Consider the following 6,375-nt stretch of genomic DNA (forward strand, 5'->3'; position numbering starts at 1 on the left):
TGTTTTTAAGGGCACGCCTCGCGCAAGGCGCGGCGATTAAACCCCAAGGCGGAAGCTCGGTTCGGGTTACCCTCGTGTCGGGGAGACAGTCAGCAGGCACCGAACTCGCAGCAACCGATGGATGTATATTTCCGACCCTCGTAGAAGAGTGGCGGCGACAAGCTCATATGGCTGCCGCCGCCGCAATATGCGTTCAACTTGTCGATGTATCTGGTATTCTTGCGATTCACATACCGACACGCAGTTTGCTGCGGTCTTCATCGACCCACGAGCCGAGTGATCCCCCGTTAAGAGTTGTGTATTTGCCATTTGGTCTTTTTGCGACTAACCATCACAGGTCGAGTCTCAATGAAAGGGTTTGACAGACATAGCCCAAGTTTGTGGTTTGGGTTTGGCCGGACGGCTTGTTGTTGTTTTTTGACACTTGAATTTCACTCTTTTTGGGTCAAGAGGCTTATTCGCCGGTAGTAAGGAACGGACGGGCAGCCGTCCAAAGCCCCGTCCGTCCTCCTCCTCCGGTCTTCGCGCTCTCGCCCGAGTGTGGTCCACCTACAGCGTGGTGGTACCTATTTTTGGTGCGGGGGCCGGGATTGTCCTCTTTCGCTGCTGGAGTTGCCAGAGCAGAGCCCGAGACCGCCCAAATCAGGAGAGTAGTAGTAGTTTTAAGAGCGCCCCGTTCTCTTTCTCTCTGTTAATGATCCTTCCGCAGGTTCACCTACGGAAACCTTGTTACGACTTTTACTTCCTCTAAATGATCAAGTTTGGACATCTTTCCGTCAGCTCGAGGCGACGACCCCAGAAAACCCTCGCGGGCAACGGGGCCGACAATCCAAGAGCGCCAGTCCGAAGGCCTCACTAAATCATTCAATCGGTAGTAGCGACGGGCGGTGTGTACAAAGGGCAGGGACGTAGTCAGCGCAAGCTGATGACTTGCACTTACTGGGAATTCCTCGTTCATGGGAAACAATTGCAAGCCCCAATCCCTATCAAGAAAGGCTTTGAACGGGTTACCCGCTCCTCTGGAGGAAAACTCGTTGATCCCTTCAGTGTAGCGCGTGCGGCCCAGAACATCTAAGGGCATCACAGACCTGTTATTGCTCAATCTCGATGCGGCTAAATTGCCGCCCATCCCTCTAAGAAAAAGAAGTTGCGAACTGGACACCATTTTCACAGAATCAAATGGAAAGCCATGAGCCAGAGTCTCGTTCGTTATCGGAATTAGCAGACAAATAAGCTCCACCAACTAAAACTGACCCATGCACCACCACCCACCGAATCGAGAAAGAGCTCTCAATCTGTCAATCCTTCCGGTGTCTGGGCCTGGTGAGGTTTCCCGTGTTGAGTCAAATTAAGCCGCAGGCTCCACTCCTGGTGGTGCCCTTCCGTCAATTCCTTTAAGTTTCAGCTTTGCAACCATACTTCCCCGGAACCCAAAGACTTTGGTTTCCCGGAAGCTGCCCGCCGGGTCATGGGAATAACGCCGGCGGATCGCTAGTTGGCATCGTTTATGTATGGATTTAGAACTAGAGAGGCGGTATCCTGATCGCCTTCAGACCTAACTTTCGTTCTTGATTAATGAAAACATCCTTGGCAAATGCTTTTCGCAGTAGTTACGTCTTGCGGCGGTCCAGAAATTTCACCTCTAAGCGTCATATCTGAATGCCCCGCCTGTTCCGATTAGTCATTACCTCTGGTTCGAAAACCAACAAAATGGGAACCGAGGTCCTATTCATTATTCCGCACATCACCATTCGGGCATTCAAATAGCCTGCTCTGTTTTCTAATTTTTCAAAGTAAACTCTCCGGCCACTCAGGACACTGGAGCAAAAAAGGCATCACGTCGTGCGAGCGGCGGGGCAACTTTGTCGGGCGTGACAGTAAACACGCCGGTGCACAATCGATCCGGAACTGAGATCCCAACTCGCGAGCTTTTGTACAACAACTTTAATATCGCTATTGGAGCTGGAATTACGCGGCTGCTGGCACCAGACTTGCCCTCCAATGGATACTCGTTAAAGGATTTAAAGTGTACTCATTCCGATTGCGAGGCCTCGGATGAGACTCACATCGTTATTTTTCGTCGCTACCTCCCCGTGCCGGGAGTGGGTAATTTGCGTGCCTGCTGCCTTCCTTAGATGTGGTAGCCGTTTCTCAGGCTCCCTCTCCGGAATCGAACCCTGATTCCCCGTTACCCGTTATAGCCATTGTAGGCGCATAACCTACAATCGAAAGCTGATAAGGCAGACACTTGAAAGAAGCGGCGCCGGTGCGGAGACCGTGCGCTCAGCCCGAAGTTATTCAGATTCACCACAGGTGGGTTACGGACCGGGGCCCGACCAGTTTTGAACTAATAAAAGCGCTCTTCCCTTGCGGTCAGAGACCAATTGCATGTATTAGCTCTAGAATTGCCACAGTTATCCAAGTAAGTGGGTTTACAGATCCAATGAAACATAGCTGATTTAATGAGCCATTCGCGGTTTCGCCTTAAATCGGCTTGTACTTACACATGCATGGCTTAATCTTTGAGACAAGCATATGACTACTGGCAGGATCAACCAGGTAGCTGCTGCTGTTGGCGGCGCCTATCACGGCGGCCAAAATAGTGAGATTGAGAGAGAGGCAGAAGACATTGGGCGAGGGACCGCACGTTGGCCTTAGAGAAATAGCAAACCAGATGATCAGATCTAACTGCACCTTCTCTTGCTATCCTCGGCGCCGGCAGCGCCACCGTGTGTGCCAATCTCCTCCCTTATCCGCTCCTCTTTGCCCCAGCTCCAGCGAGGCAGCCGACATTGGGCGAGGGACCGCACGTTGGCGAATCTCCTCCCTTATCCGCTCCTCTTCTCTTTGCCCCAGCGAGGCAGAAGACATTGGGCGAGGGACCGCACGTTGGCCTTAGAGAAATAGCAAACCAGATGATCAGATCAAACTGCACCTTCTCTCGCTATCCTCGGCGCCGGCAGCGCCACCGTGTGTGCCAATCTCCTCCCTTATCCTCTCCTCTTCTCTTTGCCCCAGCGAGGCAGCCGACATTGGGCGAGGGACCGCACGTTGGCCTTAGAGAAATAGCAAACCAGATGATCAGATCAAACTGCACCTTCTCTTGCTATCCTCGGCGCCGGCAGCGCCACCGTGTGTGCCAATCTCCTCCCTTATCCGCTCCTCTCCTCTTTACCCAGCTCCAGCGAGGCAGCCGACATTGGGCGAGGGACCGCACGTTGGCCAATCTCCTCCCTTATCCGCTCCTCTTCTCTTCTTTGCCCCAGCGAGGCATAAGACATTGGGCGAGGGACCGCACATTGGCCAATCTCCTCCTCTCTCTCTTTCTCTTACTGTTTGTGGGGACGTGGGCTCATGAGCGCCATCGTCGCCCAATATTGGTTAGGTTGTGTATTTCACGGGTGGGAGCCGCCATCATCGTTGTTAGGTGATGGGGTAACCCAACGTGTGCTTTGACGAGTTTTGGCTGCTAAACTCTCTTTTTAGTATACTCGGCTCCCAGACTGCGCCCTGGTCGTGTTGAACCATGAGCGTTGTCTATGCACATTTAGGGTAGCCGTTTGCGCGTGGAATAGTGCAATGAATCTCGGTCAAGAGACGGTTAGGCGCTGCATTGAAGGCCGGCACAGACGCGAAGACGGGGTGATCAGCCAACGCAAGTCCGCTAAGTTGGGCAGACAGCAAGGCGAAGGGGAGCCCCGTTCCGGACTGAAAGGCCGCAGCATATGCTGTGACGGAAACTAGTAGGGTGGCGACGTGTGTGCCGAGAGAGAGACGGAGTAAATAATGGCCAAACGGAAGAGAGACCTGGCAAGTGTAATTGATAGATCGCGAGCCTACGCCCCATAAGCCCGCTCCGCTGCCATTCCTCTGATCCAATGAGACTAAAATCTCTCTCCTTCTGCTCCAGCCATTGCAGGGCAGGGAAGCGACGGCAATTTTGGTTGTTGTTTTTGAAGGCCGCGCTTTGCTTCCCAGAGGCGCCGAAGCGCTCCGCTGGGGGGCGGAAAATATTTTACATCGAATATGTGTGTGAAGGCGCCCTCTCCCCTTAATATAGTGAAATAGTGCAATCCAGCATACAAGGTCGGACGATAGGACATTCACCGTACCGCACCTCGAGAGTGGATGTTGTTTGTTGGGTAAGGTTAAAACCGGACTGTTTGCAGACAGCCGAATAACCCGGTTCCGGACTAATTGGTGGATGCAACATCATGATGCTGCTGCTGCTGCTGTCGCGGAAACCGCAGTGGCGACGTGTGCGCCGAGAGAGAGTAATAATGTTCAATAGGGAGAGCGACCTGGCTAGTGTAATTGATAGATCGCGAGCCTACTCGCCATTAGCCCGCTCCACTGCCATTCCTCTGACCCAATGAGACTATTCTCTCTCTCGCTCTCCTTCTGCTCCAGCCATTGCAGGGCAGGGAGAGGAAATCGACGGCAATTTTGGTTGTTGTTTTTGAATGCCGCGTTTTGCTTCGCAGAGGCGCCGAAGCGCTCCGCTGGGGGGCGGAAGATATTTCACATCGAATATGTGTGTGAAGGCACCCTCTCCCCTTAATATAGTGAAATAGTGCAATCCAGCATACAAGAGAGGACGATAGGACAGTCACCGTACCGCAACTCGAGAGTGGAAGTTGTTTGATCTTTTGTTAGGCAAGGTTAAAACCTGACTGTTCGCGAACAGCCGAATAACCCGGTTCCGGACTTACAATAGACGCAACATCATGATGCTGCTGCTGTCACGGAAACCGTGGTGGTGACGTGTGCGCCGAGAGAGTAATAATATTCAATTGGGAGACAGACCTGGCTAGTGAAATTCATAGAACCCGCTCCACTGCCATTCCTCTGACCCCATGAGACTATTTTCTCTCTCTCTTCTTCTGCTGCTGCTGCTGCTGCTCAACCATTGCAGGGAGCAGGAAGGAAAGCGGCAGCTTTGCTTGGTTGTTGTTTTGAATGCCAACGCCATGAAGGCGCCAGCGGCGGCGGCTCCGCTGGGGCGGAAGAATATTCCACACGGAATAGGTGTGAAGAGCACCCTCTCCCCTTAATATGAGTGAAATAGTGCAATCCAGCATACACAGAAGCCGGACGGTAGGGACGATGCCGTGCCGCACCTCGAGAGTGGAAGTTGTTTGATGGTTTGTTGAGCAGGTTAAAACCCGACTGTTCGCGAACAGCCGAATAACCGGTTCCGGCCTTATTGGTAGACACAACATCATGATGCTGCTGCTGTCACGGAAACCCTGGTGGCGACGTGTGCGCCGAGAGAGAGTAATAATGTTCAATAGGTAGACAGACCTGGCTAGTGAAATTCATAGATCGCCCTCCACAGCCATTCCTCTGACCCCATGAGACTATTTTCTCTAAAAAACCTTCTGCTGCTCCAGCCAATACATGGCAGGGAAGGGAAAGCCACGGCAGCTTTGGTTGTTGTTTTTAGATACGCTTTGCCCGCCGGTAGCGAAGCGCTCCGCTGGGCGGGAAGATATTCCACACCGAATAGGTGTGTGAAACACCTCTCCCCCTTAATATGAGTGAAATAATTGCAATCCAGCATACAAGAAGCCGGACGATAGAGACCAGTCACCATTTTGCCTCGAGTGGAAGTTGTTTGATCGTTTGTTGAGAGCAGGTTAAGAAACCGACCTGGTGCGCGAACAGCCGAATATGCCAGTTCAGACTTACAATAAGGCGCAACATCGCCGATGCTGCTGCTGGCAGCGGAAACCGTGGTGGCGGCGTGTGCGCCGAGAAGGTAATAATGTTCAGTGGGAGACAGACCTGGCTAAGTGAATTCATAGATGCGCGCTCCTGCCATTCCTCTGACCCCATGAGACTATTTTCATCTCTCTTCTTCTGCTGCTGCTCCAGCCATTGCAGGGCAGGGAAGGGAAAGCGACGGCAATTTTGGTTGTTGTTTTTGCATGCCGCGCTTTGCTTCGCAGAGGCGCCGAAGCGCTCCGCTGGGGGGCGGAAGATATTTCACACCGAATATGTGTGCGAAGGCACCCTCTCCCCTTAATATAGTGAAATAGTGCAATCGAACATATAAGGGCGGACGTTTTCATCACCGTCTCCCACTCGGTGTGTGTGCAGATTCTCGGATCATTTTGTAAAGTATGCTCGACCCCCGATTGACTTTGACGGTCTCCCATTCGGGTGTGCAAGTTTCTGTAGTATGCTATCAAATCGACCCCCGATTGACTTTGAGGGTCTGCCATTCGGGTGTGCAAGTTTCTGTAGTATGCTATCAATTCGACCCCCGATTGACTTTGACGGTCTCCCATTCGGGTGTGCAAGTGTCTGTAGTATGCTATTAAATCGAACCCCGATTGACTTTGACGGTCTCCCATTCGGGTGTGCAAGTTT

General features: G+C 52.3%; 1 non-coding gene across 1 annotated transcript; it reads right to left on the minus strand.

Annotated features, from left to right (window-relative positions):
* Positions 1-132: 132 nt before the first annotated feature.
* LOC121864753 lies at positions 133-296 on the minus strand. The gene has a single exon (XR_006088649.1). It is a non-coding gene; the product is annotated as a 5.8S ribosomal RNA (ribosomal RNA).
* Between the last annotated feature and the right edge of the window lie 6,079 nt (positions 297-6,375).

This window comes from Homarus americanus, unplaced genomic scaffold, assembly GCF_018991925.1.
Source record: "Homarus americanus isolate GMGI-L3 unplaced genomic scaffold, GMGI_Hamer_2.0 scaffold44875, whole genome shotgun sequence".
In the NCBI taxonomy this organism is placed as follows: domain Eukaryota; kingdom Metazoa; phylum Arthropoda; class Malacostraca; order Decapoda; family Nephropidae; genus Homarus; species Homarus americanus.